The 24961-nt window shown below is 35.5% G+C and overlaps 2 protein-coding genes across 5 annotated transcripts in view; one reads left to right on the top strand and one right to left on the bottom strand.

Moving 5' to 3' along the window:
• The window catches only part of LOC144970959 (gamma-aminobutyric acid receptor alpha-like), an 89182-nt gene that overhangs the window by 27039 nt on the left and 37182 nt on the right, over nucleotides 1–24961 (bottom strand). The window lies entirely within an intron of this gene.
• LOC144970960 (uncharacterized) overlaps nucleotides 1–24961 on the top strand; it is a 36348-nt gene that overhangs the window by 5481 nt on the left and 5906 nt on the right. The window contains exon 1 of one of the 4 annotated variants that reach the window (XM_078911174.1): nucleotides 14346–14517. The exons of 1 other annotated variant lie outside the window; for it this stretch is intronic. The gene's annotated coding sequence lies outside the window, so the exon portion shown is untranslated. Of the gene's footprint in view, nucleotides 1–14345; nucleotides 14518–18230; nucleotides 18552–24961 lie in introns of those variants that run through there. 2 more of the 4 variants (XM_078911177.1, XM_078911178.1) reach the window with 2 other exon arrangements.

Genomic DNA, 24961 nt, shown 5'->3' with positions numbered 1-24961 from the left:
ATATATATATATATATATATATACATATATATAATATATATATATATATATATAATATATATATATATTTTAATGGTCAACAGGCGCATGCGATGAGCGTTGACCAAACAGAATCATTCAGTTGTAAAGTTGTCAGGGAACAACATAGACTTGTTTACAGTTTTTAAAGTTCGTTATTGGTTGAACCATGAAATTGTGGAAACAGTCATGCTATGCTTACTCTGAGATAGATAAGGACACGCCCATTGCTGTGGTATCTTACATCTTATTGGTGGAGGAAAAGACTTAATATTACTTAGCCTTGGAAATGGTGGCTCTCTGAAAGAAAGTCAACTCTTGTTTTGAATGTTTCACTGATAGTTGCCTTTTTAAACTTTAAATATATATAACTTATCGTCAATACTTATGTTGAATTATTATGTTTTCATGTAGAAAAATGATTGTAGTTTATGAAACAACCAAAAACTGAAATTTGATCATTTTTACCATTTCCACATTAAAACCGGTTTTCTTCGTTTTCCAAATCCCGACTTAATACCGCTTCGAGGCGTAAGGTCACACACACACACACACACAAACACACACACACACACACATATATATATATATATATATATTATATATATATATATATATATTATATATATATATATACATTTATATATATATATATATATATATATATATATATATATATATATAAACACGCCCATTTATTATTATTCCCAAGTCACATCATAATGAAATGTTGCTTTATTTGTGAGAACAACAGAAGACACACTCCATCTAGAATTTACATTTAGATGAACGCGTGCAACAAAAGGTGTTGTATACACCCAACACCCTCTTGTCTACGAAGATTAAAAATGAATTGTATCACTATAACCTATTTCACGACCAATAAACACGCACGTACAATACTCACTCCGGACTCACACATAGTCTGGGTTTGCTACTCATTACTGTTCCATGATCTGATAATAGCAGATGAGATTTGTGCATGGGTAATGAGAATGGTAGAAGAAACAAAACACAACGCTGGCACGAAAACATAAAGGTAGGAATAAGTTGAGTTAGATACCGAGCTGGTGGAAAAGCTTATTACTTGGGTGCCTGGATAAGAGATATTGAGTAATTGCAAAGAGAGGATTGGAACTCTATGATCGCAAAAGGCACTTGAATGATTGAACGATTTATTATGTGAAGTGTCAAAAGGTCTATTTCGAGACGTTATCCATTATTTATATATATTAGAACACTCGCCTTTGGGTCGGAAGGTCCTGGGTTCGGTCCCGTTCTGAGCGGGCGCATAGTTGAGTCCTTAGAAAAGGCTCTTTATTTCACATTCTCTCATAGTGGTTAGATGTTAAACGAGTATTTGGCCGTTAACAGTGTTTACTTTGTCGGAAAAAAATTGCAATTTGCCTAATAGGTGTCACGTTTCATCCTGCATGTTTCAGTGGTGCTGTTGTCTAGGGTCCGATTGCAAAGTAATAATAATACCCGTGTGATGACGTGTGTATCTTTGAAGTCCAAATTGCCTTTATGATCTCAATCTAAAAAGACAATCCAGTTTAAAAGTAGAAGATGGGGGGGGGGGGGGGGCATAAAACGAATGAATAAATGATATAATCTAGATATTCACTATTAAAATAGTTATTTCTAAATGGTTTTGGTCAGCAGTAACCACGTGACTCATAATAAAATAAATCAAGATCTTTGTAAAGGTAACCTTCATGAATTTATAAATTATAGTCAATCGCTATCTTGTCCAACAAAGTACTTTAAAACCCAAATTAATTAATATCATGTCATTGCTGCTATTATTATTATTATTATTATTATTATTATTATTATTATTATATTATTATTATTATTATTATTATTATTATTATTATTGTTTTTGTTTTATTCGGAACATTTTGAAGTACCAAAACCAGATAAGGCCTACCTTAGTTAAAACAAAAGGGAATGTGACCAAATAAATTACAGTTTTGTGTTTTAATTCTATTCAATATGAATATGTTCACACAATAAATGATATTTACGCCCATTTAAACATTATAAAGCAAAATCACATTTTTCAAGTACAAAATGGGGCAACATCAAAACATACTACATTTACTAGATTTATAACTTCGATATTAAAATCTAAAAAAAAAAAAGAAAGAAAATAATAATAAATCCACCAGGCAATAAATTGTGGCAAAATTCTTGCTAAGAATAACAACAGATTTCGTGTCAGAATATAAGACACCCTTTTGAAGATATCTTTATTTTTAAAAATTAAAGAGAGTTGATCTAATATTAACTGCGTATTCTGGAAACACACGTGTTTTAGAATTGGGCCAGAAAACTCGTCCTTAAAATACCGATCGATTTAAATAACAGTCAACTTGGCACCAAAGGAAAACAAACAACTCTCAAACCTGGGACTTCGCCCGGTGGACTCGGTCTTTTGTTTCACAAGCCAACATAATTTTCTTTATGGGTCAAAAATCGTATTATTATGAAAATCATGGGTATTTCGTTATAATAAAACTAGTCGGTTTTGATTTGTTTACACGTAAAAAGTAAAGATTAATCCTGGGGGCTTTGAGAAATTAGAGGCTCATCTTAAACTTCAATTCCATTTTTCGAATATCTTACGGAAAATACAAACCGACTTTGATAAAATGTCCTCGGCCGGGCTGATTAAACAGAGTTTCAATTTCAAGTTTAGAGCTAGTTGCGCTGAGGATTTAGAGACCAATTAATCTTAACAAGTAAACATTCTCTTTTACGTCTGGGGCGCTAGTAAATAATGTGTTGATTTGATAAGTTGTTGTTTTTTAGATAGTAATAAATGGTAATAGTTGCAAGAGATGTGTCGAATAAATTTTTAAAACGCACACAAAAGGATTCAGTACAGTCAAATGACATATTATTATACTATTTTAACGTTCACCATGATTTAACAGCTGTCTTTAAGAATGGTCTCCCCCCCCCCCCCCCCCCCCCCCCCCCCCATACCCCTTTGAAAACGTACACTGTTGAAATCTTACTATAAACTTACACAAAGGTGTTTTGTGTCTGGTGTAATATTTTTTTTAAAAGTAGTGCACATAGTTTGGAATATACCTCTCCTCGAAGAAAGTCAAGAGATTAAGAAAACATGCCCTTACAGAGAGAACTTCAACATGGCATTGCGCATGCGTCTCTCTTATCAACTGAGGCAATTTATCGTTTGGTTAATGAGATATCACTTTAAAAATGTTACCATATACATACTTTTATAAAATAAAAATCTAACCAATAAACTTATTTTGATAAAAAGTTCACAGTGATGCACCAGTTAAATCGTTTCTCAGTTATCTTTTAGTCTGAGTTACCTAACCGTGATGTCAGTGATTTCATGGCGGGTAATCTTAATATTACATATCATACTTTTATGAAATATACTCGTAACTCATCTATATATTTTATTTTATAAAAGTTTTACGCAGTGATGCAAGTTAAACCTTTTCAGTATATTTTTAGTCTGGTATAGCGTAACCCGTGATTCAAGTCGATTTCATTGGCGGGTAAAATCCTTTAAAGAAAATGGACGGCACATGTCCTAATTCAAATTTTCTCTTTATTCGCTTATTCACCGTTTTGGGGTAAATCCACACCCACCATGACAAGCATGCAAAAACGAGAATGAAACAATCAGGAACAATTATTAACGACTGAAATGAACACAACAGCCATCTTTGTAGACTATGACATGAGACCAATAGACTAAGGCGAGGGTCCCGATAGCTCAGTTGATAGTGTATTCGATTCACAATCAAATCGGGAACGATCCCGGGTGCAGTCTAGTTGATTTGAGTAAACAATAAGTATCTTCTCCCATTCCGCTGTATAGTTTCTTGATCTGGTCACGGAATGTTCAGGTTGCATAACTTGGCAGCACATTTGCAGCCCATCCATCCAGATGTAACGAGATCGTCCGCTTTCACCATATCTGCATGGTCATACGACACCGTCTTTTCTTGTAATTCATCACCATGATTAGCCAATCTCTATAGAAAGGGGAGAAAGAAAAGAACCGAAATCCCTTCTAGATCCATCTCTAAAGCATGGGCACACATTAGTAATATCATGTAAGCCCACAATAAGGCTTATTGTTCAAACAGTTTTAATAGGCTACACACATCCAAGAATTTTGGATTATGTGCTTTTCTCCTAAAAACAACAGTAAACTATATTGGGGAATTCCACATCCGGATAAGGATATAACTATTTCTCTTTGTAAAACAAAACCATTGACGTAGGATTTTGATCAAAAATTTTCACAAAGAAGACACGAGAAATTCGAAATCTGTAGGGTTTGGAATTTCCCTGACATTTATGAATCTAAAATAGGCACATCAACTTACTTAAGGCATCTAGAACAAGGTTTGGGGGTAAATTTTACATATCCGATGAATTTTTAAGCATTTCTAACTTGAGCTTCAAAGTTGAAGAACATTTAACATCTTGCCATATTTGAAAACCATGAATGTTGCACTTACCTTCAATGGGCTCATAAAAACATGAAAAATTGTCAGAATTCAACAGTAGTAAAAGTGGCTGCTTATTGTGTTCAAACAGGAAATAGAAATCAAAGGCAGTTAAAACTTTGAACAGTATCCAATGGGTCTTTTAGCAAGCGAAGAGCTTGATATAAAGAATGTGGATGTGGAATTCCCCCCACCGTACCTCATATAATTACATTTTGAAAAGTGATTTCTCAAATATTATTAGTCATATCTTATTAACCAAACGATAGATTTCCTCAGTTGATAAGAGAGACGCATGCGCAATGCTATGTTGACGATTTCTCTGTAAGGGCATGTATTAAGAAAGGATTTTTAAAAGTTCAACATTTATTTGCAAAATGTTAAGAAAAGAATATAAAGTATAAACGACATAGTCGTTTATATTGGATATTACTGAATACCGATTTCTATCGAAATCCACCGAAATCTACCAAAATCCACTCAAGTGGGGAGTGAACCAGATAATATGGGAGGTGTGCACCAGTAGAGAGTGAACCCGAGACTATGGAATTAGAGCACCAGTGGGGATTGAACCAGAGACAACGGGAGGTGGACACCATTGTTGAGTGAACCAGATAATATGGGAGGTTGGCGCCAGTGGGGAGTGAACCAGAGATTATGGGAGCAGACCACAAGTGGGGATCGAACAGGAGACTATGGGAGGTTGGTACGATTGGGGTGTGAACCACGAACTATCAGTTGGAAGAGAACCAGAGACCGTTGGAGCAAGACACCAGTGGGGATTGAACCAGAGACTACGGGAGGTGGGCACCAGTGGGAAGTGAACTAGATAATATGTGAGGTGGGCGCCATTGAGGTTTGAACCAGTGATTATGGGAGGTTGTCACCAATGTGGATTGAACCAAAGACTATGGGAGGTGGGCACAAGTGGAGGTGAACCCAGAACTATGTGAGGTGGACACCAGGTGTGTGTGTGTGTGTGTGTGTTTGTGGGGGGGGGGGGGGAATGAACCAGAGACTATAGGAGCAAGGCACCAGTGTGGATTGAACCAGAGAATTATGGGAGGTGGGTACCAGTTGGGAGTAAACCTAGAACTATGTGAGGTGGGTACCACTGGAGAGTGAACCAGAGACTATGTGAGGTGGGCACCAGTGGGGATTGAACCAGATACTCTCGGATGTGGACACCATTTGGGTGTGAACCAGAGACTCTGGGAGGTGAGCACAGCAAGATTTGATTGTGGGAAGTGGGTCATGAAGTGGAAATGGAAAGATTATGAACTAATTCTCAGTGATACGTGTGCACATTATTGAATGAAGGAAGAAATCAGAGAACTGTTTGAGGATGAAGTAGACAAGTGGATTGAGGACGGGTGGGTGGTGCCCCATCAAACTGATGCTCATGGCCCGGTGAATGGTATCATACCGATGACGACAGCAAAACATCCTAAGACATTGTGTTTGTCTGAAAAACGATTGGAAAGTATTGTGAAGAAGGACACTGTTGAAAGGCTGGTGAAGAGTTGCAAGACGTGTAAGTACTTTGACCCTAGTCCAATAAAATGGGATCGTGGAACTTTAGACGTTGCCTCTACATGGTTTCCCTGATTTGACTTCGATTGATTGTGGGCCAAGTTGGTTTGCTATCTGAAGGAGACCAAGGAATGAGTCAACGCGATCAGTTTGTGAACAACTCCACAGTGTATTCTTGGAGCGAGGTGCGCCGGATGAACTATTGAGTGACATTGGTCCGTGCTTCAATGATATGACCAGGTTCTTGACGACCTGGGACATCGGGTAACGGCCAAAAGGATGTCTGTTAGATCGGGGAAGTCTGTCAAAGATATTTTATATTGGTATAATCAATCTCCTACAGTAAACGATGTTGTGCCCACTAACAAAGTATACCCATATTCGACAAGATTGCAGTCTCAAGGGAAGAAAGGGATGAAGGAGGGAATGATGGGAACTGTACCTATTAGGTTAGCTCGAGATCGGAGAATTTAAAAAAAATTAGGGTTAGCCATTAGTCTTGCTTAGCAAAGGTGCTAAGGTGTTTGTTTTTCCTATTACTATTAGGGTTAGAGGTACTAGGTTTTATTTTTTCTTGGGGTTAGTTGAGGGAATATTATTTGAGTTGTTTCCCTTTGTAGGAGCTTTCGGAAAGCCTCCCCAGGATCGTCTCTCGACTCTGCTCACGTCTGCTACTTCAGGTTTATTTTCGCAGTTGATTTTCTTACAACAACCTGTTTTCACACACGGACAACTGTATATTGCTGTGTCATGGGTCAGAGGCTATAGATAGTATGCGCTTGGCTAAGAAGCTCATAACATTGCCATCCGGAAGTATAACGGACCAACACACAAAACTGTGTGTATCCATGAACGTTTATAGTCAGGTTAATACAGTTCAGTGAGCATTACTCATAAACGCGGATGGCAAAAAACAATAACAAAGACCCGAGTGACGTCATCTTCGAACTATCTATAGTGGCTTACACTTCATGTTGGGCCACACAGAAAAATCAACAGAGGATGTACCAAGTTACACAGACAACGTTGTTTACCTATCTGCCCTCATTAATTGATGGTGGGTACAATATCGAATGAAAATAGTTCTTTCCCCGCAAATTGCGGGCTTTTTACTATTATATATATTTCGTGTTTACGTGAGAAAGGCAAAGGCCGAAACGTCGTTTGTTTTGTGTTGTTCCCTTATTTATGCGTCGCATTTAATCCATTAATCCTTCTCTCCACATATTTGGAAACTATAAAAAACTAGTCTTCTTATCGTGTATGGTTTATTGAAGTTGATTAAATTGTTTATTTAAAAAATGTCAGATTTCTAAAAACCAGCGATTAAAAAATCGATTTTGCAAAATTGAGCACAACATTGAAATCAGCACACATGACGCACTGAAGCGTTTTGTATGCTCGCCGTTCATAATTGATCCATGCGACAACTCTTTGTCATTGCTTCATTGATGTTGTTTGATTATTGACTGCTTCTGTTGTTCTATCGATCCAAATAGTAATTTGTCTGTCGAATAGTTCATCAAATTTTTGTTCCGCTTTTTTGGGAATTTTTATTTTGTTTCTTTTTACCTTTCTTTAAAATGAAATCCCACAATGGTTAAGAGGATTCACGTTAGGTGACACAGCAGACCACGGTTCATGAACCTTACATTTGAATTGTTTATGAATGCATATATTTGTCGAGCTTTTTTGTGCTGAGGCGTTATCAAACTGAATTCGAGCCTCGCTCTGCGCATAGTTGAGTCCTTAGAAAAAGCTCTTTACTTACAATCTCTCACCGTACTCAGGTGTAAAATGAGTGCCTGGCCGTAAACAGCGTTGTCTCTCTCGGAAAAGAATATTAATATCCCCTAACCGACGTCATTTTTTGTTTTACATGTTACGTGTTGCTGTTGGTCAGGGATCATTTGTAAAGCTCTTTGACACGTATAGTGGATATTGTGCTATAAAAAAGAGCTTAAATAAGATGAGGTGTTCCAATTCGAATCCCCAAAACCGCTCTCTCAGCTTAATGACTTACATTGGCCGCACACCGAAAGTAATATTGTGAAAATAACTGTTGCATATGTTGCAAACGCCATTTATCTAAAGTTTCAGATAAAATACTTGTCTATCATCACATTTCATTTGTGTGTTTGGCCTTGATTTATGGGCCATAGTCACTTGTACCAATCCGGCACCATGTGTTTCAATCGTGATACCCAGTTGTGCCAATTCGGACCCCCCCCCCCCCCCCATTTTTTTGACAATCGGGGACAAATGCAACTAACTTTTCTTAGTTTGAACTAAGATAGATGTCAAACGAACTTACCTTCACGATTAGAGTGATACAAATCAATCTATAGTCAGATTTTTAATAAGTGGCGCGTGTTTTCTTCTTTTTCTCAGCTGCCCCCACTGCATAGCTGCAAAAATTTGTATGAACCTCTGTATCAATTTGTCTTAATAAAAAATATTTTTCCATGAATTTTAAAACAATAGGAAAGGCTTTTGTTTATTACAGCCATATCAAAATCGATAACAGGTGAGGATCGGAATTCATAGAAGATTTACATTATCAAAATTATGAATTTTCCGCATATATCCATTTTGAAGGAATTCGTTAAACTGGAGCGTTCGGTTAATTGAAGCTTAAACGATATACGTGCAGTATTTGAAAATGAAGCAACGAATGGCAATTTTTAACTATCAAACATCTACATTTTATAACTATCAATACACATTTCTGGTGAATACAAACGAAAGTGAAGATAACGCGCTTCAAATATAATTTTGATTGCAAAAGTTTGAGAAATAGCTTTGTTTATGCCAAAGAGGATTACACAAATTTATATAGACTGGTCATAAGTAAAAAATCATCAATTATGAGACAGTGTCTCCACAAATATGTGTTCAATAATAACAACAACTACAACAACAACCAAGAAATACTTGACACATCAATCAGCACAGTCTGATGACGAGGATGATGAAAAGGAGAAATGAAATGACTACAAAAAGATTCCGAGCCTTACTCTATCCAGTGAAATGTAATTTTGCTCTAGTTTGCGAAGGTTGAGGCATGCCTTTTCTCAGTCTACTCTTTATCATTTATTGCCCCGTCGGTGAGAGTTAATTTGGTGTTCCTCCTCTCAATATTCCCCTCTACTTAGGCCCAATGACATCGATTGGATTGCGCTCACAGTGATATGGGGGAAGTCGCGCAACCTCGTGTCAAAACTCCCTGATTAGACAGTCTGCTTTGAAAGTTATTTCTGGTTCATTTACTAAGGAGTATAGTTAGCATTTTGATAAATGGTCTATAATTGCCAAAGTGGAACCTTAAAGTGACCATGGGCCAACGAATAGTAGCGTTGTCCAATACAACACAGCTGGGTGCTTCAATGGAGGGCAGCAAACGATATTTAGTCAGTCTTAAAACACCTTTGCATTGACCTCAGAATTATATTCCAGATGATACAGAGAAGAAAAAATGGCATGGCATCCTTTTAAATCTCCAGTATCATCACCACCTGCAAGAATAACAATGATTCTCTGTCCAGAACCCATGGACTTTTTTCTTTGAATAATCAGACGTCCAATATTTTTTCGGATGTATATTTACGCTCATCCATACATCTTTGGACGATATCAATATCAAAGTTATCTATGATTCTTTTCCTGCCACATCGTTCTACACTGGTGATCTCTCTGTTGTATTTCGATAACGATCTTCTAATGGTTGATTGTGAAATTCCAAAACAATTGCCGTCCTCTTTAATGACTTATCGATAGTTACAAGAAGATCTCTTTTCGTAGCTTTACGAGAGTGGAGCTGATAGAGATTCCGTACCGTATCGTGCTGTTTAAGAGCCTAATATGTTTTTAAAACCTTTAAATGCCCTGTGAAACGTTCATGCATAGACAACAATTTGTCAAAGTTATATAAACAGTGTTTGTAATTTGACAATATTGAGTATACAATCACTATTTCAAATGATTTAAAGCGAGAGATTTTATATCAGTCTTTGGTAATTTCGACATGATGTAGATAATATGCCATAAATAATAAATTCAAAATTTGATATGAACTACATAAGTGGTATGTTTATAACACTTAAAGCGAATTGTTATTATTTGGAAAGAAGTATGACGTGAACTCATAATCACTACGTCAGTACAAGATTTTTTGGAAATACGATGAATTCATTCATTCTTTGTGGTGCGTGTTTTTATTTTATACAATGTAAAATTCTAATTTTATGTCAGCTGTTTTAAAGTCGTTTTTATAGGTCTTAAAGAAGATTTTTTTTAATATGACATCAATACGGTCCAAAATCTAGATTCAGTTAAGACAGATTGATTCAGGTGTTGACACAAAATTTTTACAACTTTTGAGAGAGGGACAGCTGAGAAAAACCAGAAAAACACGCGACATTACTAAAAAAATCGGACTATAGATAGACTCTAGATACAGCGGGTTTTCTTTTTTAAATTTAAGCGTGAAAAAGAATGGAAAATGATTAATGATTACGCAAATATGTTGTTTAGATGATTTCAGGAATCAATGACGTCATTAAATGCATTTTTGGTAATAGTCTACAAATAGTGGGTGCTGTACGACGAGAGAAGACTTTTCTTTACTCTTAATCATAGATAGCTAATTCAAATTGGTTGTTTACACAGAAGAATCAATATTTTATTCTAAAGAACCTTCAAATTAATTAGTAAAAACTTTTAAAATTAAAATTGTAAACAAATATAAAATAAGGACAAAACTCAGGGGATTGTAAGAACTAGCGAGGCATTATGCTCCTCTCAATTCACTCTAGTGATATTGGAAATGCTGAAAACTACACTATCAACTGAGCTATCGGGACCACCTAATTTGATGTAACGACGGGGTAAATGGAAAAACGCTTTCGTCATTTAATATGTTTACCAAGAAGGATTGTAAGATTTTTATGTAATTTCAAAAGGGCCAAGTATTCTTATGTAAAGTTCATAGAAGGTTTTTATATATTATTAAAAGGAATTGAACTGACGCAAGAAGAAAATAATATTGGTGTAGCAACCAGAATGAAAGTAGTAGAAACATATGTCATAAGTACCCTTTTATACGGTTGTGAAACGTGGACGCTTGACAAAGAATGTACGAGGAGGTTAGAGGCATTTGAGATGTGGGTATATAGAAGAATGTTGAGGGTATCATGGACAGACAGGTGTACGAACGAGGACGTGTTGGAGAAGGTGAGAAAGGGAAGAATATTGATCGATAACATTAGAAAGAGGCAGTTACGGTTTCTGGGACATGTGTGGAGAAGAGACGGAATAGAAAAGTTGGTAACACCTGGAATGATCGAAGGAAAGAGAGCTAGAGAAAGACAAAGAATGACTTATCTAAATAACCTAAGAATGGCCAAATGTGACTTTAAAAGTAACACAGATTTCACGCGCACCGCAGAGGATCGTGATTCGTGGAGACAGTTGACCGGCAACGTTCTCAAGAGCGCAAGCCACGATGGATGATGATGAACAAAGTTAATGACACAGACGGGTTGGGACGGCTTGACTCTGTCGTCAGCCTAAGGCTAAAAGATTTGCCACATGAACTTTAAATTTACATCACTTAAAAAAGGAAATATATTTTGGTGCTTTCACTAGTATTCCCCCTTACGAAAGGCTTATTATAGAATAGGAGAAAACGGTAGGGGCTGCCTGAAGCCGGTGATCGTGAAAATACTAACGAAAGAGTGAAAATGGAGAGGCTTCGTATGGGAACAAAACAGACAGTTGAACGAGTGAAAATGGAGAGGCTTCGTATGGGAACAAAACAGACAATTAAACGAGTGAAAATGAAGAGGCTTCGTATGAGAAAAAACAGACAATTGAACGAGTGAAAATGGAGAGGCTTCGTATGGGAACAAAACAGACAATTGTCTGTCTTGTTCCCATACGAAGCCTCTCCATGTTCACTCTTTCGTTAGTATTATGGAATAGGGAAACCCATAGAAATTGTGAAAACCATTCGAAAAAGGCCAATGGGCTTTCTTGACCATGTATGGCGGACGAGGGCACAATGAAAGACTAACACTTAGTGGTTACATTGAGGGATAAAGAGCTCGTGGTCGTCAGAGGTTGACGTTCCTGACCAGTTTGAGGCTGTCAACGAGCAACATCCCTACAAACTCAGAGTAAATGAGGGAGGCGGAGGATAGATCGTCATAGAGGTATATGACAGGCAACGTGCATACAAGCACAGTCCACGGATAGCTTAGTTGGTAGTGCAGTTTTCAGCCGTTCCAATATCACTCGAGAAGAAGAAGAAGGCTTATTATAAGAAAGAAAATAATAAAATAATGGGAATTCCCAAACTTGTGTCGACTATTTATTGTGTAAACACAAAAGGCTTTTTAAGTTTGGAGGGAGGGGGGGGGGGGGGGAAGGGTGTGCTTTTCTTTAATTTTTGGACCAGCAATATCCTGATTAGAACATGGCAATAAGTAAGGGGAATTAGGCTGAAATATTGCAAATTCGGGTAGAGATCATGAACTTTTGCATACAATTCACCTAGACCAAAACAATAATACCTATATTAGAACTGCTTTGGCAATAAACCATACATTTTCGTATTAAAGCATATGTTTTTCCATATTACATCTTTATTAACTAAGGGAAATAACCGCCTAAATAGATATTTGCTTCATATTCATTGTAATACGCTTCAACAGTCATAACGTCACTTCCCTCGTTATGACGCATGGTTACTTAGTAACTGGCTATAAAATATTGGAACAATGGCGGACGCCCTTATGAAATATTTCTCCGACTAGCATAAAAGCGTCTCCATATGAAAAAGAAACATTATAAATTTTATCATATTTTGACTTTTACAAATTCTGATCACAAGACATATGAAACTAGCCAGCATGAAGAATAAAAAGTACAGATTTTCTTTGTTTAGAACCAGGATAGCTGCCGTTGCTGGGCGACGTGACATCAGACCATTGAATCCAATTGGATGGTAACAGTAAAGGTAATGGAAGTTAAATTTAGCCTCATTGCTCTTTTACAATAAGTTAAGAACAATTAGTGAAATGCTCTCTAAAACATATTCTTTAGACTTCAATTGTTATAATCCTTGCAAAGACTTTAGTTTTGATATTGAAAAAGAATATACTTCCGCATGATATAAATGGTATATTTTTTCCTTGTTTGACTCCGGGGAAAGCAAGATGTTTCGCCCCTTGACCCACTCTTAGTTGAGTTATTTTTTATTATTTGGAGAAAAGTGTCAGAAAAGTATGTTTTTCTTGTATAAATAAAAGGTCTATACTTAATTGGTTATAATATATTTATTCCATATTTATTGGAGAAAATTGACGTCAAAATTTGTTGGGTTTTCTTTTGTTTTAATAAAAGAAATAATTAAAACATATTTTATAATACGTTACCTATCGTCTCAACACGGTATTATGTCGGAACGAACCATATGCTTATAAGCCTAATTTAATGTTAATCTGGTAAAAAAAACTAAACTGTTGTCATTAGAATTCTAAAATATGGTATCCATTCTCCTCAATAAATCGTATAAACTTAACACGTCTGATATTTCTGGCTATAAATTCAATTTTCAACATCTTAACCAACTCGAGTTAATACCGTTTTGAGGCGAAGGGTCAAATATATGCATGTTTCCGATTAAAGGTGTAGTGCAAATAAAATTTAAACCAATTCCAGCCATTGAAATTAAACAGAACGTCGTCTCAACATTTGGGAATAATGCACCCATTGGTCTTTTAATGGCCACAACTTAAGAAAGGTACTTCTAAACCTTATGAGTAATTAAATATAATCTTGATGGTATGGGAGAATGCCGGATGAAAACTGAGAATAAAAATATCGCGGAGTTATAGCCAAACTCGGTATCCAACTAACACGCCACCCTGCGTCTATATATATATATATATATATATATATATATATATATATATATATATATATATATAGATAGATAGATAGATAGACAGATAAATAGATAGATAGATTGATAGATAGATAGAGAGAGAGAGAGAGAGAGAGAGAGAAGAGATAGACAGATAAATAGATGGAAAGAAAGAAAAAAAAAAAAAATATAAATATATATATATATATATAATAGATAGAGAGAGAGAGAGAGAGAGAATGAGAGAGTGTGTGTGTGTGTGAGAGAGAGAGAGAGAGAGAGAGAGAGAGAGAGAGAAAGAGAGAGAGAGAGAGAGAGAGAGAGAGAGCTGTCGCACTAGCCGCTTGACTGGATACCATAATACATTTATATTCATCATTGATACAAGTGCCTGCTTCATATTTTCTCTGAATATAATCTTATATAACACGTGTTAAATTGATTTGAACAGAAGTTTCTTTAATTCTATAAATTGGGAGATATCTCTTGGGAGAAGGGAAGAGGAGTGTTCATTAATCTGACCCGTCATCGGTAGGCATTAGTTATCACCATTTTAAAAAATAGCCTATAAAATCTGCTTTTTTTTTAATGTGTCATATAAATAGAAAATCTATAAATACATTTTTAAAATGTCTATCGTATCGTATCGTATCGTATCTTCTAAGAGCTACTATGCTTTAATAACATTAACTGCTCTGTGGACCTTAATAAAACGTATTTTAGGCACAAATGTAGCTGGAGATATTTTTTCATCAAAATCGAACTGAACTTACCCACATTTTTATGAGCTCATTATTGAAATGGAATCAATCTGAAACCAACACAAAATGTTGTCCATTACAACAATGTTAAAATGAGCCCATCATTTATAATTGTGTCCGGTTATCAGACCTGCAAGTATGTTCACTTCGATCAAAACCAATGCCCAAAAAACACAATTTGGAGGATATTCATAAAAAATAAAAAACACAATCCAGTATTATATAATGCACTCAAAGACATTTCAAGGACGATAGCTCTCCATGGCGACACCATTTTTTTTCTTTTTTCTTTTCTTTTTTTTTTTTAATCATAAGAAGTAAATTTTATATCTAAAAAGAATGGACTTTTACTTAGTATCTTGGAAAAAAAAAACTCTCAAACTTGGAAGTTCACTTGCGGACCTCGCGAGTTCTCAAGTGTTTCGCGGCTATGTGGTCTTGTGGTATGACACCCGCTTTCGAATCGTAAGGTCCTCTTCACTCATATTCTCTCACCGTACTCAGGTGTAAAATGAGTACTTGACTGTTAACAGCGTTGCCTCAGTCGGGGAAAAAATGCAATATTGCCTAACAGGCGCATGTCATGTCTCGTTCTAAATGTTAAGTATTTAGTATTGATCTTGCTCAGGGACCCTATGGAAAGCGCTTTGAGAACGTTTAGTGGAAATCTCTCTAATAAAAAGCTCAATTTAAAAAGCCATTTCTTTTGGAGAATGTTTGCTAAGATGAGGGAAATGACCAATGTTTGAAGGACGAGTTTTCTGGCCAAACTTTTAAATACGCAAGGCAGTTAACTGGTTAATGTCACAATAAAAATAAATGTGACCCATCGTTTCAAAACGACATTATGTCGGAACGAACCATATGCTTAAAAGTCGAATTTAATGTTAAACTAGTCAAAAATCTAAACTGTTGTCATTAGCACTCTAAAATATTATGGTATCTATTATCTTCAATAAATTGTATAAACTTAACACAAGTCTGATATTTCAGGATATTAATTCAATATTTTCAACATCTTAACCACCTCGATTTAATACCGTTTTGAGGCGAAGGGTTACAAATAATAAAAACGAATAGTTTTTTTTTGTTTTGTCCTCTTCAAACAATAGAGTAAGCTATAAATAATTTGATTTTCTTTATAATCTTAATGACTTATACTCGAGACAGCTATTATACTAATCCGTCTATATTCAGTATGATGTCACAGATGTCCATTGGAAGGTTACAAGGCATAATATTTCTTATTACTGATGGATTTGATAAGATTATGATATATTACTAAGACGAAGTGCCAGCTGTTACCAATCAAGGATTAGGGGAAAGATCGGATTTGCCACTGTTGAATAACACAATTCAAAAATCCTTCGAATTTAGGTTAACTGTTCAAAATAATCAAATCCTTATTGATAAATATCGTATCAATAAGGATTTGATTATTTCAAAAGTTTAATTTTTGCTTTTTACTGCCTTTATTGTTCGGTGTCAGGCTTAATAGCAAAAACATATGTTTAAAAAGAAATCGGATCGCTTAGATCTTACTCTTTAGAAAGTATAAGAAGATTCCAAGCAGACTTTATGAGTAAGCAATGGCATTGATTGCTAAATTAAGTTAACTACACTGTTATTATTGTCGCTTGTATGCGTTTAAAATTTGGCCCAATGTGAAATCCCGTTAACTGAATAATAAATTATAATCCCAAACACACATTTCTTGAACTACACAACACAGATAAATGACCGATTTTTTTCAAGATTAGGACTGTATTACTGGTACCCAACTCCCATATTCCGGCTTCAGCTCCCAATGGTATCTATCTCCTATAGTCTCAGGTTCGTTTCCTACTGATATCCTCTTTCTATAGTCCCACGTTCATTCCCTACTGGTGTGCACTTCTCTGAGTCCCAGGTCCATTCCCCATTGGTGCCCACCTCCTACTATAGTGTCAGGTTAATTCTCTTCTAGTACCCAACTCCCATAGTCCGGCTTCAATACCCACAGGTGTCCATCTCCCACAGTCCCAGGTTCATCCCACTCGCGTGTACTTTCCTGAGTCCTAGGTTAATTCCCCATTGGTTCCCACTTTCCATAATTTTCGACGATTTCGGGAGGTTTCGATAAAGTGAAGTACCCTTCTTAGCTAACTCTCCACTGGTATATACCTCTCGTATTCCCAGGTTTAATCCCAATTGGTGCCCACGTCCTATAGTATCAGGTTCATTCTTTTCTGGTACCTAACTCCCGTAGCCCGGCTTCAACTCCCAATGGTATCCATCTCCCATAGTCCCAGGTTCATTTCCCACTGATATCCTCTTTCCATATCCCAGGTTCACTCCTCACTGTTGTACACTTCCCTGAGTCCCAGGTTCACTCCCGATTGTTGCCTTCTTCCCATAACTTTGTCGGATATTGTCAGGACTCGCGAATTTCGTCGGAATTCATCGGGTTTCGTAAAAATGTAATACCTCCTGGTTTTGCTCTTTTTACGAAACCCGCTGAAACCCGCCGAAGACCATAGTCTCAGGTTCACTCACCACTGGTGTACACTCTCCTGAGTCCAAGGTTCACTCCCCACTGCTGCCTACTTCCCATAATATAGTCGGGTTTCGTCGGGTTTCATCGGGTTTCGTCGTGTTTCGGCGGGTTTCGTAAGAAAGAAACACCGGTATAGATAGTTCAAAGATGACGGTCTTTGTTATTGCTTTTTGCCATCCGCGTTTATGAGTAATGCTCATTGAACTATATTAACCTGACTATAAACGTTCATGGATACACACAGTTTTGTGTGTTGGTCCGTTATACTTCCGGATGGCAATGTTATGAGCTTCTTAGCCAAGCGCATACTATCTATAGATAGAATGCGCTTTGCCAAGGAGTTCACAACATTGCCATCCGGAAGTATAACGGACCAACACACAAACTCTGTGTAACCATGAACTTTTATAGTCTGGTTAATACAGTTCAGTGAGAACAACTCACAAACGCGGATGGCAAAAACAGTAACAAAGGCCTGAGTGACGTCATCTGCATACTATCTATAAAAGGGGTATGATTTGGCTATCAAAACACCGTAATTTCCGATGAAAGGTGTCTCAAGCGAATAAATGTATATTTTGACCAACATTAATCAAACGATTTCGATATTTTTAGAAAGAAGAATAAAAGTTCTATTAAACTGTGCTGCCAAAAATATATTTATAATTTAATCAATGTGCATATCCCTGCAGTTTTATAAGACCGATATTTCGAGGAAAAAACTTATGCAGAAGGCGAAATCAAGCGGTGTGTAGTAGTTATTGATTAGGTACCAGTAGTGTAGATTCTTCCACAAAACAAATTCGTGCAATATAAAAAAATCAAAACGTGTTCAGCTCGAGTATAAAAAGTGGACCATGGTATTTTGGTTGACAGCTATCTAGTCGTGTGTAGCCGTGCATAGCCGATTCATCGTCGCATATTTAATTCGGTTAATAGACAGTATGCGCTTGGCGAAGGAGTTCACAACATTGCCATTCGGAAGTATCACGGGTCAACACACAAAACTTTGTGTAACCTTAAACGTTTATAGTCAGGTTAGTACAGTTTAGTGAGAACTACTCATAAACGCGGATGGTAAAAAACAGTAACAAAGACCTGAAACTGAATGACGTCACCTTCGAGCTATCTATAGAATTAATTTTACTCGATAGACGTATTTTCTTTTGTTAGCGCAAGTGATTGGAGACACCTTGTGGTATTGAAAAGAACTGGTATAGTCTATATTTGTACAGACAGTGTTCATGATACGTGGGAAAGGTGTTGGTGTGAGTACGTTTCTATCATGTTTTTTTAATGTTTCGTTTGTTTTGTTTTTTTTTTGTTTTTTTTTTTTTTGGTAATTTAATTATATTTTTATCAAGCAAACGATAAACCAGTTAACTGTCGTACTCTAGAAAGACGCGTATTTAAAGATTTGGCCAGAAAACTTGTCCATCAAATATCGATCGATTTAAATGACCTTCATTTTGGCAAAAACTCTTAAACCTGGAACCTGGAGCGCGAGGACAACCTCAATAATACCTTTGTGACCAATCTTTTCAAAACGGTATTCTGTCGGAGTAATCTTTATGTTGAAAATTGAAACGATAATTAAGATTAAACATAACAACATAAAACATGGAATGAAATATATATATATATATATATATATATATATATATATATATATATAATATATATATATATATATATATATATATATATATATATATATTAATGTATCATGTTGTATTTTGCCTGTATCTGGTGTTATTTTTATTTTAGATTGAGTATTAAGAATCGAACTGTCAAAAAAAGATAAGATATACAAAGGATAAGCAAAAATACCCACACTGAAAAACATACAAAAATCAACAAAAACAAACCATCCCGTCCACCCCCCCCCCAAAACAACAACTGCAACAACAACAACAACAACAATAACAACAACAACAACAACAACAGCAACAACAAAAACAACAACAACAACAGCAACAACAACAAAATTCAACGAAGGGAAGAGGAAATAAAAACACACCAGAAGAAACTGAAGTGAGAATAATTTATATAATAAGTGGTTATAATTTTCTGATATCAGACAATAGTTTTCAATAGTCTGATGTCACGTCCGCCCAGAAACGAACAGCTTGGTTCTAAACAAAGAAAAGCTGTACATTTTATTCTTAATGCTGCCTAGAACTTTTTCATATGTCATGTGATCAGAATTTATAAAAGTCAAAATATGATCATATATTTATAATGTTTTTCTCCTCTGGATACACTTTTATGCTTGTCGGAGATGTATTCCATAAGGGCGTCCGCCATTGTTCCGATAGTTTAGAACCAGTTCTCTAAGTTACTATGCATCATTACGAGGGAACTGACGTCACGACTGTTGAACCAGTTGATATTTGACCAATAAAAAAATGGAATTAGTGACACACCATCCCACGGGCTCGGACAAACAGAGAACAATAACGTGCATGAAATCGACCTCTCATTGATTATTCCTATTGTTTTTATACCACTCAAATGAATGACTAGTTATCACGATTATCTCGATTAAATTATAAACGTTTAAGTTTACACACAGTTTTCTGTGTTGGTTCTATTGATCAGGCGGTTGAACATTGGATATTTTATAAAGACACATTAAATCGATAGTTACGTCTGTGTAGGTCGCTATTTTAATGATCTCTGCTATTGTTTACATTATGACGACTGTCCGAAAGGCGTGGGTATCTTAGAGTCTATTATTTATGAATTTATTATGATATAAATTCCGAATTACAGGATGTCTCCGTTGGATAAATTCAGACTGTTAAAAGTGTCGTGCACATTATATTCGATAAGATTGGTAGATAGACGTCTAGTCGTTTTGTGAAAAAACAACCACTTGTTCAAAGTATGAAACTATACACAGATGTGTATAGGGAATGATATTAGCGGAAGAGTAGCGTCCCTTGATTGGACGTCGTCTTACAGAGAGAACGTCGTTTGGTTTTGAAGTGTCTCAAGCCGCTTTCACCGGAAGCGAGGACTAGAGACGCATGCGCACAACCAACATGACGTTCTCTCTCTAATAACTTTTCCGCCGGTGACGTCACAGACTATGGGTGACGTCCAATCAAGGGACGCTACTCTTCCGCTAATCTCATTCCCTATAATAAGCTGTATTGATAAGAATTATATATTTTTGGCCAACAAAATGAGGAATTAAAGACACATCCTCAAGCCCGCTTGGACAAACAGAGCTGTTGTTTACAAACAATTGAATGAAAAAAGTTGGCATCACTATGCTCTTTGGTTAATTAGATTCAATAGTCTGATGTCAAGTCCCCCAGCAACCAGCGGCTTGGTTCTAAACAAAGAATATCGGTACTTTTTAATTATTCATTCTAGCTAGAACTTCTTCACATATCTTGGCATCAGAATGTATAAAAGTCAAAAGATGGTCAGATATATAATGATTTTATCCTCTGGATACACTTTTATGCTCGTCTGAGAAATATTTCCTAAGGACTTCCGCCATTGTTCCTATAGTTTAGAACTAGTTACTAAGTTACTATGCGTCATTACGAGGGAAGTGACGTCACGACCGTTGAAGCTCGCAATATGTTTAGATAAGATACTCACAATATAACACGTCTCTAGGGTCTATTCCAAGGGAAGACTGGAATAACCCAGGCGTCAACCGCAGTGAAGCTAGGGCGAGGTGACTTGCTCAAGGACACATATCGAACCCGGTACCTTTCGGGTACGAAGCAAAGACCGTCTAGCTGAGCCTCGCTGCCCCCTTATATAACACGCCAACACACAAAACTATGTATAACCTTGAAGTTTATAGAAGGAACGAAGTTGACGTCACTCAGCTCTTTGTTACTAATTTTAGACAGTATGTTAATAAATGACAATAAAAATGGGATAGAAGCTTCAATTTAACACACGAAAACGGGTAATGTGGGTGTTCCGGGTTTCCCCTTTGTCAACAAAACAAGATGAATGGAACTCTAAAGACGAATGAGAGATGTGAGAATGGCGCAGGCATTCAAATAAACGTATTCAAGTAATGATGATGATTATAATAATAGAAAAACATACTACTACTGCTGCTGCTGCTGCTACTACTATGACTATTACTACTACTACTACTACTACTATTATTACTACTACTAATACTAATACTACTACATACTACTACTACTATATACTATACTATATAATATATACTAATAATAATAAACAATAATAATAATAATAATATATAATATAATAATAATAATAATAATAATAATAATAATAATAATAAATCATAATAATAATAATAATAATAATATAATAATAATAATAATAATAATAATAATAATAAGATAATGATGAATGCTCATAATAATATAATAATAATATATATAATAATAATAATATAATAATAATAATAATAATAATAATAATAATAATAATAATAATAATAATAATAATAATAATAATAATAATAATAATAATAACAAATAACATGATAAAAACCCAAGACCGAGTGTAAAATCTATGTACAGTAGACTTTTACTGTGAAAGTCTTTACTGTGTACCCAGCTTCATAGTTTCCTTTCAAAAAATGGCGGCGTAGATAGAAAATATACGTTTGGGATCGAAAAATATCAATTAAAAAAATATATTATGGCTATTATATTGTAAAATCATGCTAAATCGCAAAATTATCGACGTATTGTAACAGAGGGATAAAAAATGTAAACGAACATATATATAGCAGAAAACAGTCTGGTTTTATCTGTAGAGCACACATGAGACACACCCATTTACTCTTTATTGATATACAAACATAGAGAATAGCTTTCTTTTCAAATGACTATAATAGTGCGTACCATCTAAGTAGTGTTGTGGTACCCGTTTTAGGTATAACAATATTGTGGCGCTAAGCAACGAATAGAAAAATAGGCTTCCCAGCGATTATTGAATACCCCAAACCGTACACTGTTTTCACCCTTTCCTTTTCTCTTTATTATTTTAAAAGTAAATATCCGAATGCCTGGATCTCTTTCTTTAACCCTTTACTTACTACAGCAAAATCGTCACATTTGTTACGATACAATGTAGAATAGGTACACTATTCTATTCCGATACATTTTGTACATCACAAACTTTGAAGAATGATCTTTGTTATATCAATAAGAACATAACGTTGTAACGTTGTTTTGTAGAGAACTTGTTTGAGGGTAAATAATAATTTTTTTCTGCTGGTTACGCCTGCTATTTTGGGAAAATACTGAAAAGCATCGGTAAGGAGAGATTTAAGAAGATGAAAATTATGGTATATTCAATGTTTTAGTTTAACGGGAAGGAAGCAACGTATAAGAGAATGCTGAATGCAACCATGATTTATTTTTTATTAAAGCAGTTTGAAGACACATTTTTATTAGGCATTACAAAATATCTTTGTTCAAGAATTGGACAGTTTTATTTCACACACGTCTTCGATGAGATTGATACAGTCTGAGCAATATACCAGGTACGAAATTGACGTCACTCAGTTGTCTTTGTTATTGTTTTTAGACAGCCATTTTGGTTTGATCTTATAAACCATCACTCTTTAACATAGTAATATTGTCAGTTATTTTGACGGAGAATTCTACCATTTAAATGTAAGTATCCAATCCTTTTAGCTACAATATGGTGTTAATTTCTGTGCCTAATTTTAAAAGGTTTCGGATGAGATCAATCAAAAGATTAATGAATAATACTGATTTAGATATTACGGTTTCGTTTAAATATTCCTCCAATTTTTGTGAGATTTTGCCTATCTTGTGTACGTATTGAAATGATGTATTGCCCCAGTTGTTTAGAGTATAAGTTGTATTCCAAACTCATTATCAAATTCATGATAGTAGCTAGAACAAGATACACACTAGATATCATTTCAGGCGTTCTCTTCTACTGGGTTAGTAGCGATACATTATCACTATGCCTTCCTTTTTACAACCCCTTTATTATTATTATTATTATTATTATTATTATTATTATTATTATTATTATTATTATTATTATTATTATTATTATTATTATTGAAAGAATTGACAAATTAAACAAATGAGACATTTAATTTTTATAGGGAGACGATTGGCAGACCATTTTAACTTATCCGACCACTGTATGTTTTCCTGTCGATTCTATTTTTCGCCATATTCTTTTCTGATATCCATCATCCATGTCAATGTTTTGTTTTCCTGCCATTTTGTCTGTCTTGTGTTGGTTGATCGTTGATCATGAACGTGTTCATCAGCATTATGTCCTTGACCCTTAGTATAACTTCAAAGAAGGATAAAACATGCTATTCAAAATTGTTTATGAAATGCCTTCTTCTTCGTGGTTGTGAATAGTCGTTTCTATGTATGACTTTAGGTGGGTTAAGCGGCGTCGTTGGATTCAAAAGTCTGATGTCACGTCGCCCAGCAACGGCGAGCAGCGAGGTTCTAAACAAATAAAATTGGTACTTTTTATTCTTCATGCTGGCTAGAACTTTCATATGTCATGTGATCAGAATGTATAAAAGTCAAAACATGACCATATTTATAATATTTTTCTCCTCTGGATACACTTTTGTGCTCGTCGCAGATATATTTCATAAGGCTGTCCGCCATTGTTCCGATAGTTTAGAGCCAGTTGCTAAGTTACTATGCGTCATTACGAGGGAAGTGACGTCATGACTGTTGAAGCCAATCCTTGTGTGGCGCGCGGCAATTTTCTTTCACCAATAGAGAAAGCCATCGAGAGCAATAGCAGGTTTGACTTTTGTTGTTTTTGCAAATTTCGAAGACATCCTTCTAATCGTGCAATTGACAAACGGAAAGAATTCACTGCACAAATGTGTTTTATACCAATGATGAAATCAATGTTGTACATGACAACGAAAATACATTCTGTTTATGCACTGATTTGTAATTAGTCAGGAGTCAGCTATCCCTTTAATCAATCCTAAAATAAATTACTAACAACGTATTCACGTCTTATTTTAGCGAAAACAATAATTAGTTTATCATAGTTAAATAAAGGTCAGAGGATTTCTTTATCGGTAGTATCGATTATAAAAATCAGTGCCAGGAAATGTAATACCAATTAGGACCATTGTTTACAAAAGTGCCGCAAATGTAATATTTGTTTTCTAATAATGTTCGAAATGAGTGCCGCAAATGTCATACACCCCTTGTGATATAAAACAATGTGAAATTGGATGTAAGCTTCAATTTATTTACAAAAACAGATCAACTGAACGTCTCGGGTTTCCCCTTTATCAACGAAACAAGATGAATGAAACACTACAGATGAATGAGATGTGATAGTGGCGTTGTTAAGATGTATAAACAAAACATTGATGGGCAGGAAATTATATTATGCTCCTTTTTAAGGAAGCACGAATAAAAATAAAACAATAGATATTTCTAAAAGGTGCGCAATTAATTAAGTGAAATGAGGGGAGGCAGAGAGGGACTGTGTAATGCAGTTTAGAAAGCGAAATATAAAAACAGTGTAGACTATTGTTGGACAATAAATACAATGGAATTTGAAATAAGTACAAAATTAAGGGATGTCGGTATAAGTATAATCATGAGTGGCAGTAGCAGCAGGAGAAGCAACAGTACTTTTAGTAGTAGTAGTAGTAGTAGTAGTAGTAGTAGTAGTAGTA

Source organism: Berghia stephanieae, chromosome 4 (assembly GCF_034508935.2).
Source record: "Berghia stephanieae isolate SIO BIC M18660-M18661 chromosome 4, UCSD_Bste_1.3, whole genome shotgun sequence".
Lineage (NCBI taxonomy): Eukaryota > Metazoa > Mollusca > Gastropoda > Nudibranchia > Aeolidiidae > Berghia > Berghia stephanieae.
Note: the sequence above shows the minus strand (reverse complement) of the source record. Positions and strands in the feature narration are given on the sequence as shown.